Below are 26,543 nucleotides of genomic sequence, written 5' to 3'. Positions count from 1 at the left end.
GCGCCGGTCTTGACTGGGCGTATACCGTATCTTCAAAGGTGATGTGTAACACACGTCTGGCTCTTTGGGCTGGACCTCTGTGCACTGTATGTCTGACTCGAAGGGTAAGATGTCTTAGGTAAGTGAACGCCGTGCTCTCCATCTGCCTCGGGGCAGGGTGCTGTAACCAGTTTCTTCACTGGATAAGGGGAGCAGGCCTCTTGACTTCAGAGGACTGCTGTCCGTCGTTTACTGCACGAACGGTAAGTTTCGAGTAATTCTAATGTCTTTAAAAGTCTTTAGTAATGATGTCTCTTGTTTTGCAGGGTTCCGGCGATGGCGGATGACGGGCTGAAGTGAGTTGAAGATGGAGCCCGTGTGATGAATAGAAGTGCCTGGAAGCACGTAAGTAAGCGCTTGTTGCCTGCTTCACGATGCGCTCTAACTGTCTTTTTATTTTGCAGGTACAAGTTCGGAGCGGCTGCAGGGTGCCGGAATACCCACTGGGTTAGATGTGGAAAGGAGTAATGGCACGTGAGTATTAAAGTTCCCCAATGTCTTTAAACGTACCTTGTTTTGTCTTTCAGATGCGGGATGCAGCGCCGAAGGCCTCCGGAGCGTGCGAAGAGTTGGTAAGCCTTTGTCTTTCAGATGCCGGAATGCAGTGCGAAGACCTCCGGAGCGCACGAAGAGTAGGTAAGCCTTTGTCTTTCAGATGCCGGAATGCAGCGCGAGGCGTTGGTGACAGCCGATGGACCAGGTAAGTGAAGCGCTGTCACTGAAGACCGTAATGCTAACCTGTTCTTTCTTGTCTTTATAGGTGTTGCTGAAGACTGGATTCAGGATGGTAAGCCTTTTTCCTTAGGCCCAGGATCAGATGCAGAAGACACGATGAGCGTTCTGCTGCAGAGGATGCAGAATAACGCAAAGCAAGATTCATCCATCGGGTGTGGTTTAAATAGCCTCCTGTAGTGCTTAGGTGTCTCCTTCCACAGCCACGCCTAGGTAAGAAAAGAGTTCCTGCTTTCCAGAAGAGTTCCAGTGTTCTGAACCTAGGGAGTGGCTCCTGCCCCACCCAACAGGAAAAGTAGTTCCAAACAGAAGAGTATCAGAGGCTCAACTGGCAGGCAAGTAAGCAGCATGGTCTGCTGCAGGTAAGTCCACCCAAGCATTATGAGCCCGGCGCTTCCAGCGCTGGGACTGGGCATATTTATGAGCCTGGTGCCACTGGCGCCAGGACTGGGTCCAAAAGGTCCCAATTGGGACTGGTCGGCACTCGGAACCTGGGTTATGGATCTGCTTCCAAGGGAGTTGGGAAAACCCTGACCTTTTGGAAGCAGAGATCATGACAACAATTGGCTCAGTGGGAGTAGATTGCAATTGGACACTCTCTCTAATGCTTGGAAAAGGCAACACAATTGGCTCAATAGAAGCAGAAAGCAATTGTGAACTATCTCTAATGCATGAAACAGGCAACATAATAGGCTCAATGGAAGCAAAATGCAACTGGGCGCTATCTCTAATGCATGGAAAAAGGCAGCGAAATTGGCTCAGTGGCATTAGAATGCAATTGGGCACTATTAGTAATGCATAAAACAGGCAACACAATTGGCCCAATAGAAGCACAATGCAATTGGGCACTATCTCTAATGCATGGAACAGGCAACGCAATTGGCTCAATAGAAGCACAATGCAATTGGGCACTATCTCTAATGCATGGAACAGGCAACATAATTGGCTCAATGGAAACAGAATGTAATTGAGCACTATCTCTAATGCATGGAACAGGCAACACAATTGGCTCAATAGAGGCAGAATGCAATTAGGAACTATCGGTAATGCATGGAGCAGGCAAAACAATTGGCTCAATGGGAGCTGAATGCAATTGGACAAAATCAGAAATGCATGGAATGGGCAACACAATTGTCTCAATGGAAGCAGAATGCAATTGGACAATATCTCTAATGCATGGAACAGGAAACACAATTGGCTCGCTGGGAGTAGATTGCAATTGGACACTATCTCTAATGCATGGAACAGGCTACACAATTGGCTCAATAGAAGCAGAAAGCAATTGTGCACTATCTCTAATGCATGAAATAGGGAACACAATTGGCTCAATGGAAGCAGAATGGAACTGGGTGCTATCTCTAATGCATGGAATAGCCAACACAATTGGCTCAGTGGGATTAGAATGCAATTGGGCACTATTAGTTATGCATAAAACAGGCAACCCAATTGGCTCAATAGAAGCACAATGCAATTGGGCACTATCTCTAATGCATGGAGCAGGCGACGCAATTAGCTCAATAGAAACACAATGCAATTGGGCACTATCTCTAATGCATGGAACAGGCAACATAATTGGCTCAATGGAAACAGAATGCAATTGAGCACTATATCTGATGCATGGAACAAGCACCCCAACTGGCTCAATAGAAGCAGAATGCAATTGGGCACTATCAGTAATGCATGGAGCAGGCAACACAATTGTCTCAATGGGTGCCGAATGTAATTGGGCCAATCTCTAGTGCATGGACCAGGCAACATAATTGGCTCAGTGGAAACAGAATGTAATTGAGCACTATCTCTAATGCATGGAACAGGCAACACAATTGGCTCAATAGAGGCAGAATGCAATTAGGAACTATCGGTAATGCATGGAGCAGGCAAAACAATTGGCTCAATGGGAGCTGAATGCAATTGGACAAAATCAGAAATGCATGGAATGGGCAACACAATTGTCTCAATGGAAGCAGAATGCAATTGGACAATATCTCTAATGCATGAAACAGGCAACACAATTGGCTCGCTGGGAGTAGATTGCAATTGGACACTATCTCTAATGCATGGAACAGGCTACACAATTGGCTCAATAGAAGCAGAAAGCAATTGTGCACTATCTCTAATGCATGAAATAGGGAACACAATTGGCTCAATGGAAGCAGAATGGAACTGGGTGCTATCTCTAATGCATGGAATGCAACACAATTGTCCCAATGGGAGCAGAATGCAAATGGCCACTATCTCTAGTACATGGAACAGGCAACATAATTGCCTCAATTGAAACAGAATGCAATTGTGCATTATCTCTAATGCATGGAACAGGCAACACAATTGGCTCAATAGAAGCAGAATGCAACAGGGCACTACCTCTAATGCATGGAGTAAATACCACAATTGTCTCAGTGGGAGTAGAATGCAATTGGGGACTATCTCTAATCATGGAACAGGCAACATAATTGGCTCAATAGAATCAGAAAGCAATTGAACACTATCTCTAAGGCTTGGAACAGCCAACACAATTAGCTAATTGGGATTAGAATGCAATTGGGCACTGTCTATAAGGCATGGAAGAGGCAACATAATTGGCACAAAGGAAACAGAATGCAATTGAGCACTATCTCTAATGTGTGGAACTTGCAACACAATTGTCTCAATAGAAGCAGAATGCAATAGGGAACTCTCTCTAATGCATGGAACAGGCAACACAATTGGCTCAATGAGAGCAAATGCAATTGGGCACTATCAGTAATGCAGGGAGCAGGCAACACAATTGGCTCAGTGGGAGCAGAATGCAATTGAGCACTATCTCTAATGCATGGAACAGGCAACACAATTGGGTCAGTGGGAGTAGATTGCAATTGGACACTCTCTCTAATACATGGAAAAGTCAACACAATTGGCCCAATAAAAGCAGAAAGCAATTGTGAACTATCTCTAATGCATGAAACAGGGAACATAATTGTCTCAATGGAAGCAAAATGGAACTGGGCGCTATCTCTAATGCATAGAACATGCAGCACAATTGGCTCAGTGGGATTAGAATGCAATTGGGCACTATAAGTAATGCATAAAACAGGCAACACGATTGGCTCAATAGAAGCACAATGCAATTGGGCACTATCTATAATGCATGGAACAGGCAACGCAATTGGCTCAATAGAACACAATGCAATTGGGCACTATCTCTAATGCATGGAACAGGCAACATAATTGGCTCAATGGAAACAGAAAGCAATTGAGCACCATCTCTGATGCATGGAACAAGCAACGCAATTGGCTCAATAGAACACAATGCAATTGGGCACTATCTCTAATGCATGGAACAGGCAACATAATTGGCTCAATGGAAACAGAAAGCAATTGAGCACCATCTCTGATGCATGGAACAAGCAACACAATTAGCTCAATAGAAGCAGAATGCAATTGGGCACTATCTGTGATGCATGGAGCAGGAAACACAATTGTCTCAATGGGAGCAGAATGTAATTGGGCACTATCTCTAGTGCATGGAACAGGCAAGATAATTGCTCAATGGAAACAGGATGCAATTGAGCCCTACCTCCAATGCATGGAACAGGCAACACAATTGGATCAATGGGAATAAAATGCAATTGGGCACTATCAGTAATGCATGGAGCAAGCAACACAATTGGCTCAATGGGGGCAGAATGCAATTGGGCACTATCTCTAATGCATGGAACAGGCAACACAATTGGCTCAGTGGGAGTAGATTGCAATTAAGCACTATCTCTAATGCATGGAACAAGCAACACAATTGGCTCAGTGGGAGTAGATTGCAATTACGCACTATCTCTAATGAATGAAACAAGCAATGCAATTGGCTCAATAGAAGCAGAATGCAATTGGGCACTATCAGTAATGCATGGAGCAGGCAACACAATTGTCTCAATGGTAGCAAAATGTAATTGGGCAGTATATCTAATGCATGGAACGGACAACCCAATTGGCTCAGTGGGATTAGAATGCAATTGGGCACTATCTCTAATGCATGGAACAGCCAACACAATTGGCCCATAGAAGCACAATGCAATCGGGCACTATCTCTAATGCATGAAACAGGCAACACAATTGGCTCAATAGAAGCAGAATGCAATTTGGCACTATCAGTAATGCATCGAGCAGGCAACAAAATTGGCTCAATGGGAGCAGAATGCAATTGGGCACTATCTCTAATGCATGGAACAGGCAACACAATTGGCTCAGTGGGAGTAGATTGCAATTGGACACTCTAATGCTTGGAAAAGGCAACACAATTGGCTCAATAGAAGCACTAAGCAATTGTGAACTATCTCTAATGCATGAAACAGGCAACATAATAGGCTCAATGGAAGCAAAATGCAACTGGGCGCTATCTCTAATGCATGGAAAAGGCAGCAAAATTGGCTCAGTGGGATTGGAATGCAATTGGGCACTATTAGTAATGCATAAAACAGGCAACACAATTGGCCCAATAGAAGCACAATGCAATTGGGCACTATCTCTAATGCATGGAACAGGCAACGCAATTGGCTCAATAGAAGCACAATGCAATTGGGCACTATCTCTAATGCATGGAACAGGCAACATAATTGGCTCAATGGAAACAGAATGCAATTGAGCACTATATCTGATGCATGGAACAAGCACCCCAACTGGCTCAATAGAAGCAGAATGCAATTGGGCACTATCAGTAATGCATGGAGCAGGCAACAAAATTGACTCAAATCAAGCCGAATGTAATTGGGCCAATCTCTAGTGCATGGACCAGGCAACATAATTGGCTCAATGGAAACAGAATGTAATTGAGCACTATCTATAATGCATGGAACAGGCAACACAATTGGCTCAATAGAAGCAGAATGCAATTGGGAACTATCGGTAATGCATGGAGCAGGCAAAACAATTGGCTCAATGGGAGCTGAATGCAATTTGGCACTATCAGTAATGCATGGAGCAGGCAACACAAATGGCTCAAAGGGAGCAGAATGCAATTGGGCACTATCTCTAATGCATGGAACAGGCAACAGAATTGGGTCAGTGGGAGTAGATTGCAATTGGACACTCTCTCTAATGCATGGAAAAGTCAACACAATTGGCCCAATAAAAGCAGAAAGCAATTGTGAACTATCTCTAATGCATGAAACAGGGAACATAATTGGCTCAATGGAAGCAAAATGGAACTGGGCGCTATCTCTAATGCATAGAATAGGCAGCACAATTGGCTCAGTGAGATTAGAATGCAATTGGGCACTATAAGTAATGCATAAAACAGGCAACACAATTGGCTCAATAGAAGCACAATGCAATTGGGCACTATCTATAATGCATGGAACAGGCAACGCAATTGGCTCAATAGAACACAATGCAATTGGGCACTATCTCTAATGCATGGAACAGGCAACATAATTGGCTGAATGGAAACAGAAAGCAATTGAGCACCATCTCTGATGCATGGAACAAGCAACACAATTAGCTCAATAGAAGCAGAATGCAATTGGGCACTATCAGTAATGCATAAAACACGCAACACAATTGGCCCAATAGAAGCACAATCCAATTGGGCACTATCAGTAATGCATGGAGCAGGCAACACAATTGTCTCAACGGGAGCAGAATGTAATTGGGCACTATCTCTAGTGCATGGAACAGGCAAGATAATTGCTCAATGGAAACAGGATGCAATTGAGCCCTACCTCCAATGCATGGAACAGGCAACACAATTGGCTCAATGGGAATAAAATGCAATTGGGCACTATCAGTAATGCATGGAGCAGGCAACACAATTGGCTCAATGGGGGCAGAATGCAATTGGGCACTATCAGTAATGCATGGAGCAGGCAACACAATTGGCTCAATGGGAGCAGAATGCAATTGGGCACTATCTCTAATGCATGGAACAGGCAACACAATTGGCTCAATAGAAGCAGAATGCAATTGGGAACTATCGGTAATGCATGGAGCAGGCAAAACAATTGGCTCAATGGGAGCTGAATGCAATTTGGCACTATCAGTAATGCATGGAGCAGGCAACACAAATGGCTCAAAGGAGCAGAATGCAATTGGGCACTATCTCTAATGCATGGAACAGGCAACAGAATTGGGTCAGTGGGAGTAGATTGCAATTGGACACTCTCTCTAATGCATGGAAAAGTCAACACAATTGGCCCAATAAAAGCAGAAAGCAATTGTGAACTATCTCTAATGCATGAAACAGGGAACATAATTGGCTCAATGGAAGCAAAATGGAACTGGGCGCTATCTCTAATGCATAGAATAGGCAGCACAATTGGCTCAGTGGGATTAGAATGCAATTGGGCACTATAAGTAATGCATAAAACAGGCAACACAATTGGCTCAATAGAAGCACAATGCAATTGGGCACTATCTATAATGCATGGAACAGGCAACGCAATTGGCTCAATAGAACACAATGCAATTGGGCACTATCTCTAATGCATGGAACAGGCAACATAATTGGCTGAATGGAAACAGAAAGCAATTGAGCACCATCTCTGATGCATGGAACAAGCAACACAATTAGCTCAATAGAAGCAGAATGCAATTGGGCACTATCAGTAATGCATAAAACACGCAACACAATTGGCCCAATAGAAGCACAATCCAATTGGGCACTATCAGTAATGCATGGAGCAGGCAACACAATTGTCTCAATGGGAGCAGAATGTAATTGGGCACTATCTCTAGTGCATGGAACAGGCATGATAATTGCTCAATGGAAATAGGATGCAATTGAGCCCTACCTCCAATGCATGGAACAGGCAACACAATTGGCTCAATGGGAATAAAATGCAATTGGGCACTATCAGTAATGCATGGAGCAGGCAACACAATTGGCTCAATGGGGGCAGAATGCAATTGGGCACTATCAGTAATGCATGGAGCAGGCAACACAATTGGCTCAATGGGAATAAAATGCAATTGGGCACTATCAGTAATGCATGGAGCAGGCAACACAATTGGCTCAATGGGGGCAGAATGCAATTGGGCACTATCAGTAATGCATGGAGCAGGCAACACAATTGGCTCAATTGGAGCAGAATGCAATTGGGCACTATCTCTAATGCATGGAACAGGCAACACAATTGGCTCAGTGGGATTAGAATGCAATTGGGCACTATCTCTAATGCATGGAACAGCCAACACAATTGGCCCATAGAAGCACAATGCAATCGGGCACTATCTCTAATGCATGAAACAGGCAACACAATTGGTTTAATAGAAGCAGAATGCAATTTGGCACTATCAGTAATGCATTGAGCAGGCAACACAATTGGCTCAATGGGAGCAGAATGCAATTGGGCACTATCTCTAATGCATGGAACAGGCAACACAATTGGCTCAGTGGGAGTAGATTGCAATTGGACACTCTCTCTAATGCTTGGAAAAGGCATCACAATTGGCTCAATAGAAGCAGAAAGCAATTGTGAACTATCTCTAATGCATGAAACAGGCAACATAATAGGCTCAATGGAAGCAAAATGCAACTGGGCGCTATCTCTAATGCATGGAAAAGGCAGCAAAATTGGCTCAGTGGGATTAGAATGCAATTGGGCACTATTAGTAATGCATAAAACAGGCAACACAATTGGCCCAATAGAAGCACAATGCAATTGGGCACTATCTCTAATGCATGGAACAGGCAACGCAATTGGCTCAATAGAAGCACAATGCAATTGGGCACTATCTCTAATGCATGGAACAGGCAACATAATTGGCTCATTGGAAACAGAATGCAATTGAGCACTATATCTGATGCATGGAACAAGCACCCCAACTGGCTCAATAGAAGCAGAATCCAATTGGGCACTATCAGTAATGCATGGAGCAGGCAACAAAATTGACTCAAATCAAGCCGAATGTAATTGGGCCAATCTCTAGTGCATGGACAAGGCAACATAATTGGCTCAATGGAAACAGAATGTAATTGAGCACTATCTCTAATGCATGGAACAGGCAACACAATTGGCTCAATAGAAGCAGAATGCAATTGGGAACTATCGGTAATGCATGGAGCAGGCAAAACAATTGGCTCAATGGGAGCTGAATGCAATTTGGCACTATCAGTAATGCATGGAGCAGGCAAAACAAATGGCTCAAAGGGAGCAGAATGCAATTGGGCACTATCTCTAATGCATGGAACAGGCAACACAATTGGCTCAGTGCGAGTAGATTGCAATTGGACACTCTCTCTAATGCATGGAAAAGTCAACACAATTGGCCCATAGAAGCACAATGCAATCGGGCACTATCTCTAATGCATGAAACAGGCAACACAATTGGTTTAATAGAAGCAGAATGCAATTTGGCACTATCAGTAATGCATCGAGCAGGGAACACAATTGGCTCAATGGGAGCAGAATGCAATTGGGCACTATCTCTAATGCATGGAACAGGCAACACAATTGGCTCAGTGGGAGTAGATTGCAATTGGACACTCTCTCTAATGCTTGGAAAAGGCAACACAATTGGCTCAATAGAAGCAGAAAGCAATTGTGAACTATCTCTAATGCATGAAACAGGCAACATAATAGGCTCAATGGAAGCAAAATGCAACTGGGCGCTATCTCTAATGCATGGAAAAGGCAGCAAAATTGGCTCAGTGGGATTAGAATGCAATTGGGCACTATTAGTAATGCATAAAACAGGCAACACAATTGGCCCAATAGAAGCACAATGCAATTGGGCACTATCTCTAATGCATGGAACAGGCAACGCAATTGGCTCAATAGAAGCACAATGCTATTGGGCACTATCTCTAATGCATGGAACAGGCAACATAATTGGCTCATTGGAAACAGAATGCAATTGAGCACTATATCTGATGCATGGAACAAGCACCCCAACTGGCTCAATAGAAGCAGAATGCAATTGGGCACTATCAGTAATGCATGGAGCAGGCAACAAAATTGACTCAAATCAAGCCGAATGTAATTGGGCCAATCTCTAGTGCATGGACCAGGCAACATAATTGGCTCAATGGAAACAGAATGTAATTGAGCACTATCTCTAATGCATGGAACAGGCAACACAATTGGCTCAATAGAAGCAGAATGCAATTGGGAACTATCGGTAATGCATGGAGCAGGCAAAACAATTGGCTCAATGGGAGCTGAATGCAATTTGGCACTATCAGTAATGCATGGAGCAGGCAACACAATTGGCTCAGTGCGAGTAGATTGCAATTGGACACTCTCTCTAATGCATGGAAAAGTCAACACAATTGGCCCAATAAAAGCAGAAAGCAATTGTGAACTATCTCTAATGCATGAAACAGGGAACATAATTGGCTCAATGGAAGCAAAATGGAACTGGGCGCTATCTCTAATGCATAGAATAGGCAGCACAATTGGCTCAGTGGGATTAGAATACAATTGGGCACTATAAGTAATGCATAAAACAGGCAACACAATTGGCTCAATAGAAGCACAATGCAATTGGGCACTATCTATAATGCATGGAACAGGCAACGCAATTGGCTCAATAGAACACAATGCAATTGGGCACTATCTCTAATGCATGGAACAGGCAACATAATTGGCTCAATGGAAACAGAAAGCAATTGAGCACCATCTCTGATGCATGGAACAAGCAACACAATTAGCTCAATAGAAGCAGAATGCAATTGGGCACTATCAGTAATGCATAAAACAGGCAACACAATTGGCCCAATAGAAGCACAATGCAATTGGGCACTATCAGTAATGCATGGAGCAGGCAACACAATTGTCTCAATGGGAGCAGAATGTAATTGGGCACTATCTCTAGTGCATGGAACAGGCAAGATAATTGCTCAATGGAAACAGGATGCAATTGAGCCCTACCTCCAATGCATGGAACAGGCAACACAATTGGCTCAATGGGAATAACATGCAATTGGGCACTATCAGTAATGCATGGAGCAGGCAACACAATTGGCTCAATGGGGGCAGAATGCAATTGGGCACTATCTCTAAAGCATGAAACAGGCAACATAATTGGCTCAATGGAAGCAAAATGCAACTGGGCGCTATCTCTAATGCATGGAACAGGTATCAAAATTGGCTCAGTGGGATCAGAATGCAATTGGGAACTATTAGTAATGCATAAAACAGGCAACACAATTGGCCCAATAGAAGCACAATGCAATTGGGCACTATCAGTAATGCATGGAGCAGGCAACACAATTGTCTCAATGGGAGCAGAATTTAATTGGGCACTATCTCTAGTGCATGGAACAGGCGAGATAATTGCTCAATGGAAACAGGATGCAATTGAGCCCTACCTCCAATGCATGGAACAGGCAACACAATTGGCTCAATGGGAATAAAATGCAATTGGGCACTATCAGTAATGCATGGAGCAGGCAACACAATTGGCTCAATGAGGGCAGAATGCAATTGGGCACTATCAGTAATGCATGGAGCAGGCAACACAATTGGCTCAATGGGAGCAGAATGCAATTGGGCACTATCTCTAATGCATGGAACAGGCAACACAATTGGCTCAGTGGGAGTAGATTGCAATTAAGCACTATCTCTAATGAATGAAACAAGCAATGCAATTGCCTCAATAGAAGCAGAATGCAATTGGGCACTATCAGTAATGCATGGTGCAGGCAACACAATTGTCTCAATGGGAGCAGAATGTAATTGGGCACTATCTCTAGTGCATGGAACAGGCGAAATAATTGCTCAATGGAAACAGGATGCAATTGAGCCCTACCTCCAATGCATGGAACAGGCAACACAATTGGCTCAATGGGAATAAAATGCAATTGGGCACTATCAGTAATGCATGGAGCAGGCAACACAATTGGCTCAATGGGGGCAGAATGCAATTGGGCACTATCAGTAATGCATGGAGCAGGCAACACAATTGGCTCAATGGGAGCAGAATGCAATTGGGCACTATCTCTAATGCATGGAACAGGCAACACAATTGGCTCAGTGGGAGTAGATTGCAATTAAGCACTATCTCTAATGAATGAAACAAGCAATGCAATTGCCTCAATAGAAGCAGAATGCAATTGGGCACTATCAGTAATGCATGGAACGGGCAACCCAATTGGCTCAGTGGGATTAGAATGCAATTGGGCACTATCTCTAATGCATGGAACAGGCAACACAATTGGCCCATAGAAGCACAATGCAATCGGGCACTATCTCTAATGCATGAAACAGGCAACACAATTGGTTTAATAGAAGCAGAATGCAATTTGGCACTATCAGTAATGCATCGAGCAGGCAACACAATTGGCTCAATGGGAGCAGAATGCAATTGGGCACTCTCTCTAATGCTTGGAAAAGGCAACACAATTGACTCAATAGAAGCAGAAAGCAATTGTGAACTATCTCTAATGCATGAAACAGGCAACATAATAGGCTCAATGGAAGCAAAATGCAACTGGGCGCTATCTCTAATGCATGGAAAAGGCAGCAAAATTGGCTCAGTGGGATTAGAATGCAATTGGGCACTATTAGTAATGCATATAACAGGCAACACAATTGGCCCAATAGAAGCACAATGCAATTGGGCACTATCTCTAATGCATGGAACAGGCAACGCAATTGGCTCAATAGAAGCACAATGCAATTGGGCACTATCTCTAATGCATGGAACAGGCAACATAATTGTCTCAATGGAAACAGAATGCAATTGAGCACTATATCTGATGCATGGAACAAACACCCCAACTGGCTCAATAGAAGCAGAATGCAATTGGGCACTATCAGTAATGCACGGAGCAGGCAACAAAATTGTCTCAAATCAAGCCGAATGTAATTGGGCCAATCTCTAGTGCATGGACCAGGCAACATAATTGGCTCAATGGAAACAGAATGTAATTGAGCACTATCTCTAATGCATGGAACAGGCAACACAATTGGCTCAATAGAAGCAGAATGCAATTGGGAACTATCGGTAATGCATGGAGCAGGCAAAACAATTGGCTCAATGGGAGCTGAATGCAATTTGGCACTATCAGTAATGCATGGAGAAGGCAACACAATTGGCTCAAAGGGAGCAGAATGCAATTGGGCACTATCTCTAATGCATGGAACAGGCAACACAATTGGCTCAGTGCGAGTAGATTGCAATTGGACACTCTCTCTAATGCATGGAAAAGTCAACACAATTGGCCCAATAAAAGCAGAAAGCAATTGTGAACTATCTCTAATGCATGAAACAGGGAACATAATTGGTTCAATGGAAGCAAAATGGAACTGGGCGCTATCTCTAATGCATAGAATAGGCAGCACAATTGGCTCAGTGGGATTAGAATGCAATTGGGCACTATAAGTAATGCATAAAACAGGCAACACAATTGGCTCAATAGAAGCACAATGCAATTGGGCACTATCTATAATGCATGGAACAGGCAACGCATTTGGCTCAATAGAACACAATGCAATTGGGCACTATCTCTAATGCATGGAACAGGCAACATAATTGGCTCAATGGAAACAGAAAGTAATTGAGCACCATCTCTGATGCATGGAACAAGCAACACAATTAGCTCAATAGAAGCAGAATGCAAATGGGCACTATCAGTGATGCATGGAGCAGGCAACACACTTGTCTCAATGGAAGCAAAATGCAATTGGGCACTATCTCTAATGCATGAAACAGGCAACACATTTGGCTCAGTGGTAGTAGATTGTAATTGGACACTATCTCTAATGCATGGAACAGGCAACACAATTGGCTCAGTGGGATTAGAATGCAATTGGGCACTATTAGTAATGCATAAAACAGGCAACCCAATTGGCTCAATAGAAGCACAATGCAATTGGGTACTATCTCTAATGCATGAAACAGGCAACACAATTGGTTTAATAGAAGCAGAATGCAATTTGGCACTATCAGTAATGCATTGAGCAGGCAACACAATTGGCTCAATGGGAGCAGAATGCAATTGGGCACTATCTCTAATGCATGGAACAGGCAACACAATTGGCTCAGTGGGAGTAGATTGCAATTGGACACTCTCTCTAATGCTTGGAAAAGGCATCACAATTGGCTCAATAGAAGCAGAAAGCAATTGTGAACTATCTCTAATGCATGAAACAGGCAACATAATAGGCTCAATGGAAGCAAAATGCAACTGGGCGCTATCTCTAATGCATGGAAAAGGCAGCAAAATTGGCTCAGTGGGATTAGAATGCAATTGGGCACTATTAGTAATGCATAAAACAGGCAACACAATTGGCCCAATAGAAGCACAATGCAATTGGGCACTATCTCTAATGCATGGAACAGGCAACGCAATTGGCTCAATAGAAGCACAATGCAATTGGGCACTATCTCTAATGCATGGAACAGGCAACATAATTGGCTCATTGGAAACAGAATGCAATTGAGCACTATATCTGATGCATGGAACAAGCACCCCAACTGGCTCAATAGAAGCAGAATCCAATTGGGCACTATCAGTAATGCATGGAGCAGGCAACAAAATTGACTCAAATCAAGCCGAATGTAATTGGGCCAATCTCTAGTGCATGGACAAGGCAACATAATTGGCTCAATGGAAACAGAATGTAATTGAGCACTATCTCTAATGCATGGAACAGGCAACACAATTGGCTCAATAGAAGCAGAATGCAATTGGGAACTATCGGTAATGCATGGAGCAGGCAAAACAATTGGCTCAATGGGAGCTGAATGCAATTTGGCACTATCAGTAATGCATGGAGCAGGCAACACAAATGGCTCAAAGGGAGCAGAATGCAATTGGGCACTATCTCTAATGCATGGAACAGGCAACACAATTGGCTCAGTGCGAGTAGATTGCAATTGGACACTCTCTCTAATGCATGGAAAAGTCAACACAATTGGCCCATAGAAGCACAATGCAATCGGGCACTATCTCTAATGCATGAAACAGGCAACACAATTGGTTTAATAGAAGCAGAATGCAATTTGGCACTATCAGTAATGCATCGAGCAGGGAACACAATTGGCTCAATGGGAGCAGAATGCAATTGGGCACTATCTCTAATGCATGGAACAGGCAGCACAATTGGCTCAGTGGGAGTAGATTGCAATTGGACACTCTCTCTAATGCTTGGAAAAGGCAACACAATTGGCTCAATAGAAGCAGAAAGCAATTGTGAACTATCTCTAATGCATGAAACAGGCAACATAATAGGCTCAATGGAAGCAAAATGCAACTGGGCGCTATCTCTAATGCATGGAAAAGGCAGCAAAATTGGCTCAGTGGGATTAGAATGCAATTGGGCACTATTAGTAATGCATAAAACAGGCAACACAATTGGCCCAATAGAAGCACAATGCAATTGGGCACTATCTCTAATGCATGGAACAGGCAACGCAATTGGCTCAATAGAAGCACAATGCTATTGGGCACTATCTCTAATGCATGGAACAGGCAACATAATTGGCTCATTGGAAACAGAATGCAATTGAGCACTATATCTGATGCATGGAACAAGCACCCCAACTGGCTCAATAGAAGCAGAATGCAATTGGGCACTATCAGTAATGCATGGAGCAGGCAACAAAATTGACTCAAATCAAGCCGAATGTAATTGGGCCAATCTCTAGTGCATGGACCAGGCAACATAATTGGCTCAATGGAAACAGAATGTAATTGAGCACTATCTCTAATGCATGGAACAGGCAACACAATTGGCTCAATAGAAGCAGAATGCAATTGGGAACTATCGGTAATGCATGGAGCAGGCAAAACAATTGGCTCAATGGGAGCTGAATGCAATTTGGCACTATCAGTAATGCATGGAGCAGGCAACACAATTGGCTCAGTGCGAGTAGATTGCAATTGGACACTCTCTCTAATGCATGGAAAAGTCAACACAATTGGCCCAATAAAAGCAGAAAGCAATTGTGAACTATCTCTAATGCATGAAACAGGGAACATAATTGGCTCAATGGAAGCAAAATGGAACTGGGCGCTATCTCTAATGCATAGAATAGGCAGCACAATTGGCTCAGTGGGATTAGAATACAATTGGGCACTATAAGTAATGCATAAAACAGGCAACACAATTGGCTCAATAGAAGCACAATGCAATTGGGCACTATCTATAATGCATGGAACAGGCAACGCAATTGGCTCAATAGAACACAATGCAATTGGGCACTATCTCTAATGCATGGAACAGGCAACATAATTGGCTCAATGGAAACAGAAAGCAATTGAGCACCATCTCTGATGCATGGAACAAGCAACACAATTAGCTCAATAGAAGCAGAATGCAATTGGGCACTATCAGTAATGCATAAAACAGGCAACACAATTGGCCCAATAGAAGCACAATGCAATTGGGCACTATCAGTAATGCATGGAGCAGGCAACACAATTGTCTCAATGGGAGCAGAATGTAATTGGGCACTATCTCTAGTGCATGGAACAGGCAAGATAATTGCTCAATGGAAACAGGATGCAATTGAGCCCTACCTCCAATGCATGGAACAGGCAACACAATTGGCTCAATGGGAATAACATGCAATTGGGCACTATCAGTAATGCATGGAGCAGGCAACACAATTGGCTCAATGGGGGCAGAATGCAATTGGGCACTATCTCTAAAGCATGAAACAGGCAACATAATTGGCTCAATGGAAGCAAAATGCAACTGGGCGCTATCTCTAATGCATGGAACAGGTATCAAAATTGGCTCAGTGGGATCAGAATGCAATTGGGAACTATTAGTAATGCATAAAACAGGCAACACAATTGGCCCAATAGAAGCACAATGCAATTGGGCACTATCAGTAATGCATGGAGCAGGCAACACAATTGTCTCAATGGGAGCAGAATTTAATTGGGCACTATCTCTAGTGCATGGAACAGGCGAGATAATTGCTCAATGGAAACAGGATGCAATTGAACCCTACCTCCAATGCATGGAACAGGCAACACAATTGGCTCAATGGGAATAAAATGCAATTGGGCACTATCAGTAATGCATGGAGCAGGCAACACAATTGGCTCAATGAGGGCAGAATGCAATTGGGCACTATCAGTAATGCATGGAGCAGGCAACACAATTGGCTCAATGGGAGCAGAATGCAATTGGGCACTATCTCTAATGCATGGAACAGGCAACACAATTGGCTCAGTGGGAGTAGATTGCAATTAAGCACTATCTCTAATGAATGAAACAAGCAATGCAATTGCCTCAATAGAAGCAGAATGCAATTGGGCACTATCAGTAATGCATGGTGCAGGCAACACAATTGTCTCAATGGGAGCAGAATGTAATTGGGCACTATCTCTAGTGCATGGAACAGGCGAGATAATTGCTCAATGGAAACAGGATGCAATTGAGCCCTACCTCCAATGCATGGAACAGGCAACACAATTGGCTCAATGGGAATAAAATGCAATTGGGCACTATCAGTAATGCATGGAGCAGGCAACACAATTGGCTCAATGGGGGCAGAATGCAATTGGGCACTATCAGCAATGCATGGAGCAGGCAACACAATTGGCTCAATGGGAGCAGAATGCAATTGGGCACTATCTCTAATGCATGGAACAGGCAACACAATTGGCTCAGTGGGAGTAGATTGCAATTAAGCACTATCTCTAATGAATGAAACAAGCAATGCAATTGCCTCAATAGAAGCAGAATGCAATTGGGCACTATCAGTAATGCATGGAACGGGCAACCCAATTGGCTCAGTGGGATTAGAATGCAATTGGGCACTATCTCTAATGCATGGAACAGGCAACACAATTGGCCCATAGAAGCACAATGCAATCGGGCACTATCTCTAATGCATGAAACAGGCAACACAATTGGTTTAATAGAAGCAGAATGCAATTTGGCACTATCAGTAATGCATCGAGCAGGCAACACAATTGGCTCAATGGGAGCAGAATGCAATTGGGCACTCTCTCTAATGCTTGGAAAAGGCAACACAATTGACTCAATAGAAGCAGAAAGCAATTGTGAACTATCTCTAATGCATGAAACAGGCAACATAATAGGCTCAATGGAAGCAAAATGCAACTGGGCGCTATCTCTAATGCATGGAAAAGGCAGCAAAATTGGCTCAGTGGGATTAGAATGCAATTGGGCACTATTAGTAATGCATATAACAGGCAACACAATTGGCCCAATAGAAGCACAATGCAATTGGGCACTATCTCTAATGCATGGAACAGGCAACGCAATTGGCTCAATAGAAGCACAATGCAATTGGGCACTATCTCTAATGCATGGAACAGGCAACATAATTGGCTCAATGGAAACAGAATGCAATTGAGCACTATATCTGATGCATGGAACAAACACCCCAACTGGCTCAATAGAAGCAGAATGCAATTGGGCACTATCAGTAATGCACGGAGCAGGCAACAAAATTGTCTCAAATCAAGCCGAATGTAATTGGGCCAATCTCTAGTGCATGGACCAGGCAACATAATTGGCTCAATGGAAACAGAATGTAATTGAGCACTATCTCTAATGCATGGAACAGGCAACACAATTGGCTCAATAGAAGCAGAATGCAATTGGGAACTATCGGTAATGCATGGAGCAGGCAAAACAATTGGCTCAATGGGAGCTGAATGCAATTTGGCACTATCAGTAATGCATGGAGAAGGCAACACAATTGGCTCAAAGGGAGCAGAATGCAATTGGGCACTATCTCTAATGCATGGAACAGGCAACACAATTGGCTCAGTGCGAGTAGATTGCAATTGGACACTCTCTCTAATGCATGGAAAAGTCAACACAATTGGCCCAATAAAAGCAGAAAGCAATTGTGAACTATCTCTAATGCATGAAACAGGGAACATAATTGGTTCAATGGAAGCAAAATGGAACTGGGCGCTATCTCTAATGCATAGAATAGGCAGCACAATTGGCTCAGTGGGATTAGAATGCAATTGGGCACTATAAGTAATGCATAAAACAGGCAACACAATTGGCTCAATAGAAGCACAATGCAATTGGGCACTATCTATAATGCATGGAACAGGCAACGCATTTGGCTCAATAGAACACAATGCAATTGGGCACTATCTCTAATGCATGGAACAGGCAACATAATTGGCTCAATGGAAACAGAAAGCAATTGAGCACCATCTCTGATGCATGGAACAAGCAACACAATTAGCTCAATAGAAGCAGAATGCAAATGGGCACTATCAGTGATGCATGGAGCAGGCAACACACTTGTCTCAATGGAAGCAGAATGCAATTGGGCACTATCTCTAATGCATGAAACAGGCAACACATTTGGCTCAGTGGTAGTAGATTGTAATTGGACACTATCTCTAATGCATGGAACAGGCAACACAATTGGCTCAGTGGGATTAGAATGCAATTGGGCACTATTAGTAATGCATAAAACAGGCAACCCAATTGGCTCAATAGAAGCACAATGCAATTGGGTACTATCTCTAATGCATGGAACAGGCAACGCAATTGGCTCAAAAGAAGCACAATGCAATTGGGCACAATCTCTAATGCATGGAACAGGCAACATAATTGGCTCAATGGAAACAGAAAGCAATTGAGCACTATCTCCGATGCATGGAACAAGCAACACAATTGGCTCAATAGAAGCAGAATGCAATTGGGCACTATCAGTAATGCATGGTGCAGGCACCAGAATTGTCTCAATGGGAGCAGAATGTAATTGGGCACTATCAGTAATGCATGGAGCAGGCAACACAATTGGCCCATAGAAGCACAATGCAATTGGGCACTATCTCTAATGCATGAAACAGGCAACACAATTGGTTTAATAGAAGCAGAATGCAATTTGGCACTATCAGTAATGCATCGAGCAGGCAACACAATTGGCTCAATGGGAGCAGAATGCAATTGGGCACTCTCTCTAATGCTTGGAAAAGGCAACACAATTGGCTCAATAGAAGCAGAAAGCAATTGTGAACTATCTCTAATGCATGAAACAGGCAACATAATAGGCTCAATGGAAGCAAAATGCAACTGGGCGCTATCTCTAATGCATGGAAAAGGCAGCAAAATTGGCTCAGTGGGATTAGAATGCAATTGGGCACTATTAGTAATGCATATAACAGGCAACACAATTGGCCCAATAGAAGCACAATGCAATTGGGCACTATCTCTAATGCATGGAACAGGCAACGCAATTGGCTCAATAGAAGCACAATGCAATTGGGCACTATATCTAATGCATGGAACAGGCAACATAATTGGCTCAATGGAAACAGAATGCAATTGAGCACTATATCTGATGCATGGAACAAGCACCCCAACTGGCTCAATAGAAGCAGAATGCAATTGGGCACTATCAGTAATGCATGGAGCAGGCAACAAAATTGACTCAAATCAAGCCGAATGTAATTGGGCCAATCTCTAGTGCATGGACCAGGCAACATAATTGGCTCAATGGAAACAGAATGTAATTGAGCACTATCTCTAATGCATGGAACAGGCAACACAATTGGCTCAATAGAAGCAGAATGCAATTGGGAACTATCGGTAATGCATGGAGCAGGCAAAACAATTGGCTCAATGGGAGCTGAATGCAATTTGGCACTATCAGTAATGCATGGAGCAGGCAACACAAATGGCTCAAAGGGAGCAGAATGCAATTGGGCACTATCTCTAATGCATGGAACAGGCAACAGAATTGGGTCAGTGGGAGTAGATTGCAATTGGACACTCTCTCTAATGCATGGAAATGTCAACACAATTGGCCCAATAAAAGCAGAAAGCAATTGTGAACTATCTCTAATGCATGAAACAGGGAACATAATTGGCTCAATGGAAGCAAAATGGAACTGGGCGCTATCTCTAATGCATAGAATAGGCAGCACAATTGGCTCAGTGGGATTAGAATGCAATTGGGCACTATAAGTAATGCATAAAACAGGCAACACAATTGGCTCAATAGAAGCACAATGCAATTGGGCACTATCTATAATGCATGGAACAGGCAACGCAATAGGCTCAATAGAACACAATGCAATTGGGCACTATCTCTAATGCATGGAACAGGCAACATAAGTGGCTCAATGGAAACAGAAAGCAATTGAGCACCATCTCTGATGCATGGAACAAGCAACACAATTAGCTCAATAGAAGCAGAATGCAATTGGGCACTATCAGTAATGCATAAAACAGGCAACACAATTGGCCCAATAGAAGCACAATGCAATTGGGCACTATCAGTAATGCATGGAGCAGGCAACACAATTGTCTCAATGGGAGCAGAATGTAATTGGGCACTATCTCTAGTGCATGGAACAGGCAAGATAATTGCTCAATGGAAACAGGATGCAATTGAGCCCTACCTCAAATGCATGGAACAGGCAACACAATTGGCTCAATGGGAATAACATGCAATTGGGCACTATCAGTAATGCATGGAGCAGGCAACACAATTGGCTCAATGGGGGCAGAATGCAATTGGGCACTATCTCTAATGCATGAAACAGGCAACATAATTGGCTCAATGGAAGCAACATGCAACTGGGCGCTATCTCTAATGCATGGAACAGGCATCAAAATTGGCTCAGTGGGATCAGAATGCAATTGGGAACTATTAGTAATGCATAAAACAGGCAACACAATTGGCCCAATAGAAGCACAATGCAATTGGGCACTATCAGTAATGCATGGAGCAGGCAACACAATTGTCTCAATGGGAGCAGAATTTAATTGGGCACTATCTCTAGTGCATGGAACAGGCGAGATAATTGCTCAATGGAAACAGGATGCAATTGAGCCCTACCTCCAATGCATGGAACAGGCAACACAATTGGCTCAATGGGAATAAAATGCAATTTGGCACTATCAGTAATGCATGGAGCAGGCAACACAATTGGCTCAATGGGGGCAGAATGCAATTGGGCACTATCAGTAATGCATGGAGCAGGCAACACAATTGGCTCAATGGGAGCAGAATGCAATTGGGCACTATCTCTAATGCATGGAACAGGCAACACAATTGGCTCAGTGGGAGTAGATTGCAATTAAGCACTATCTCTAATGAATGAAACAAGCAATGCAATTGCCTCAATAGAAGCAGAATGCAATTGGGCACTATCAGTAATGCATGGTGCAGGCAACACAATTGTCTCAATGGGAGCAGAATGTAATTGGGCACTATCTCTAGTGCATGGAACAGGCGAGATAATTGCTCAATGGAAACAGGATGCAATTGAGCCCTACCTCCAATGCATGGAACAGGCAACACAATTGGCTCAATGGGAATAAAATGCAATTGGGCACTATCAGTAATGCATGGAGCAGGCAACACAATTGGCTCAATGGGGGCAGAATGCAATTGGGCACTATCAGTAATGCATGGAGCAGGCAACACAATTGGCTCAATGGGAGCAGAATGCAATTGGGCACTATCTCTAATGCATGGAACAGGCAACACAATTGGCTCAGTGGGAGTAGATTGCAATTAAGCACTATCTCTAATGAATGAAACAAGCAATGCAATTGCCTCAATAGAAGCAGAATGCAATTGGGCACTATCAGTAATGCATGGAACGGGCAACCCAATTGGCTCAGTGGGATTAGAATGCAATTGGGCACTATCTCTAATGCATGGAACAGGCAACACAATTGGCCCATAGAAGCACAATGCAATCGGGCACTATCTCTAATGCATGAAACAGGCAACACAATTGGTTTAATAGAAGCAGAATGCAATTTGGCACTATCAGTAATGCATCGAGCAGGCAACACAATTGGCTCAATGGGAGCAGAATGCAATTGGGCACTCTCTCTAATGCTTGGAAAAGGCAACACAATTGGCTCAATAGAAGCAGAAAGCAATTGTGAACTATCTCTAATGCATGAAACAGGCAACATAATAGGCTCAATGGAAGCAAAATGCAACTGGACGCTATCTCTAATGCATGGAAAAGGCAGCAAAATTGGCTCAGTGGGATTAGAATGCAATTGGGCACTATTAGTAATGCATATAACAGGCAACACAATTGGCCCAATAGAAGCACAATGCAATTGGGCACTATCTCTAATGCATGGAACAGGCAACGCAATTGGCTCAATAGAAGCACAATGCAATTGGGCACTATCTCTAATGCATGGAACAGGCAACATAATTGGCTCAATGGAAACAGAATGCAATTGAGCACTATATCTGATGCATGGAACAAACACCCCAACTGGCTCAATAGAAGCAGAATGCAATTGGGCACTATCAGTAATGCACGGAGCAGGCAACAAAATTGTCTCAAATCAAGCCGAATGTAATTGGGCCAATCTCTAGTGCATGGACCAGGCAACATAATTGGCTCAATGGAAACAGAATGTAATTGAGCACTATCTCTAATGCATGGAACAGGCAACACAATTGGCTCAATAGAAGCAGAATGCAATTGGGAACTATCGGTAATGCATGGAGCAGGCAAAACAATTGGCTCAATGGGAGCTGAATGCAATTTGGCACTATCAGTAATGCATGGAGAAGGCAACACAATTGGCTCAAAGGGAGCAGAATGCAATTGGGCACTATCTCTAATGCATGGAACAGGCAACACAATTGGCTCAGTGCGAGTAGATTGCAATTGGACACTCTCTCTAATGCATGGAAAAGTCAACACAATTGGCCCAATAAAAGCAGAAAGCAATTGTGAACTATCTCTAATGCATGAAACAGGGAACATAATTGGTTCAATGGAAGCAAAATGGAACTGGGCGCTATCTCTAATGCATAGAATAGGCAGCACAATTGGCTCAGTGGGATTAGAATGCAATTGGGCACTATAAGTAATGCATAAAACAGGCAACACAATTGGCTCAATAGAAGCACAATGCAATTGGGCACTATCTATAATGCATGGAACAGGCAACGCATTTGGCTCAATAGAACACAATGCAATTGGGCACTATCTCTAATGCATGGAACAGGCAACATAATTGGCTCAATGGAAACAGAAAGCAATTGAGCACCATCTCTGATGCATGGAACAAGCAACACAATTAGCTCAATAGAAGCAGAATGCAAATGGGCACTATCAGTGATGCATGGAGCAGGCAACACACTTGTCTCAATGGAAGCAGAATGCAATTGGGCACTATCTCTAATGCATGAAACAGGCAACACATTTGGCTCAGTGGTAGTAGATTGTAATTGGACACTATCTCTAATGCATGGAACAGGCAACACAATTGGCTCAGTGGGATTAGAATGCAATTGGGCACTATTAGTAATGCATAAAACAGGCAACCCAATTGGCTCAATAGAAGCACAATGCAATTGGGTACTATCTCTAATGCATGGAACAGGCAACGCAATTGGCTCAAAAGAAGCACAATGCAATTGGGCACAATCTCTAATGCATGGAACAGGCAACATAATTGGCTCAATGGAAACAGAAAGCAATTGAGCACTATCTCCGATGCATGGAACAAGCAACACAATTGGCTCAATAGAAGCAGAATGCAATTGGGCACTATCAGTAATGCATGGTGCAGGCACCAGAATTGTCTCAATGGGAGCAGAATGTAATTGGGCACTATCAGTAATGCATGGAGCAGGCAACACAATTGGCCCATAGAAGCACAATGCAATTGGGCACTATCTCTAATGCATGAAACAGGCAACACAATTGGTTTAATAGAAGCAGAATGCAATTTGGCACTATCAGTAATGCATCGAGCAGGCAACACAATTGGCTCAATGGGAGCAGAATGCAATTGGGCACTCTCTCTAATGCTTGGAAAAGGCAACACAATTGGCTCAATAGAAGCAGAAAGCAATTGTGAACTATCTCTAATGCATGAAACAGGCAACATAATAGGCTCAATGGAAGCAAAATGCAACTGGGCGCTATCTCTAATGCATGGAAAAGGCAGCAAAATTGGCTCAGTGGGATTAGAATGCAATTGGGCACTATTAGTAATGCATATAACAGGCAACACAATTGGCCCAATAGAAGCACAATGCAATTGGGCACTATCTCTAATGCATGGAACAGGCAACGCAATTGGCTCAATAGAAGCACAATGCAATTGGGCACTATCTCTAATGCATGGAACAGGCAACATAATTGGCTCAATGGAAACAGAATGCAATTGAGCACTATATCTGATGCATGGAACAAGCACCCCAACTGGCTCAATAGAAGCAGAATGCAATTGGGCACTATCAGTAATGCATGGAGCAGGCAACAAAATTGACTCAAATCAAGCCGAATGTAATTGGGCCAATCTCTAGTGCATGGACCAGGCAACATAATTGGCTCAATGGAAACAGAATGTAATTGAGCACTATCTCTAATGCATGGAACAGGCAACACAATTGGCTCAATAGAAGCAGAATGCAATTGGGAACTATCGGTAATGCATGGAGCAGGCAAAACAATTGGCTCAATGGGAGCTGAATGCAATTTGGCACTATCAGTAATGCATGGAGCAGGCAACACAAATGGCTCAAAGGGAGCAGAATGCAATTGGGCACTATCTCTAATGCATGGAACAGGCAACAGAATTGGGTCAGTGGGAGTAGATTGCAATTGGACACTCTCTCTAATGCATGGAAATGTCAACACAATTGGCCCAATAAAAGCAGAAAGCAATTGTGAACTATCTCTAATGCATGAAACAGGGAACATAATTGGCTCAATGGAAGCAAAATGGAACTGGGCGCTATCTCTAATGCATAGAATAGGCAGCACAATTGGCTCAGTGGGATTAGAATGCAATTGGGCACTATAAGTAATGCATAAAACAGGCAACACAATTGGCTCAATAGAAGCACAATGCAATTGGGCACTATCTATAATGCATGGAACAGGCAACGCAATAGGCTCAATAGAACACAATGCAATTGGGCACTATCTCTAATGCATGGAACAGGCAACATAATTGGCTCAATGGAAACAGAAAGCAATTGAGCACCATCTCTGATGCATGGAACAAGCAACACAATTAGCTCAATAGAAGCAGAATGCAAATGGGCACTATCAGTGATGCATGGAGCAGGCAACACACTTGTCTCAATGGAAGCAGAATGCAATTGGGCACTATCTCTAATGCATGAAACAGGCAACACATTTGGCTCAGTGGTAGTAGATTGTAATTGGACACTATCTCTAATGCATGGAACAGGCAACACAATTGGCTCAGTGGGATTAGAATGCAATTGGGCACTATTAGTAATGCATAAAACAGGCAACCCAATTGGCTCAATAGAAGCACAATGCAATTGGGTACTACCTCTAATGCATGAAACAGGCAACACAATTGGTTTAATAGAAGCAGAATGCAATTTGGCACTATCAGTAATGCATTGAGCAGGCAACACAATTGGCTCAATGGGAGCAGAATGCAATTGGGCACTATCTCTAATGCATGGAACAGGCAACACAATTGGCTCAGTGGGAGTAGATTGCAATTGGACACTCTCTCTAATGCTTGGAAAAGGCATCACAATTGGCTCAATAGAAGCAGAAAGCAATTGTGAACTATCTCTAATGCATGAAACAGGCAACATAATAGGCTCAATGGAAGCAAAATGCAACTGGGCGCTATCTCTAATGCATGGAAAAGGCAGCAAAATTGGCTCAGTGGGATTAGAATGCAATTGGGCACTATTAGTAATGCATAAAACAGGCAACACAATTGGCCCAATAGAAGCACAATGCAATTGGGCACTATCTCTAATGCATGGAACAGGCAACGCAATTGGCTCAATAGAAGCACAATGCAATTGGGCACTATCTCTAATGCATGGAACAGGCAACATAATTGGCTCATTGGAAACAGAATGCAATTGAGCACTATATCTGATGCATGGAACAAGCACCC

The sequence above is a fragment of the Ambystoma mexicanum genome, chromosome 4p (genome assembly GCF_040938575.1).
Source record: "Ambystoma mexicanum isolate Mex_15411 chromosome 4p, UKY_AmexF1_1, whole genome shotgun sequence".
Classification (NCBI taxonomy): Eukaryota; Metazoa; Chordata; class Amphibia; order Caudata; family Ambystomatidae; genus Ambystoma; species Ambystoma mexicanum.
Note: the sequence above shows the minus strand (reverse complement) of the source record.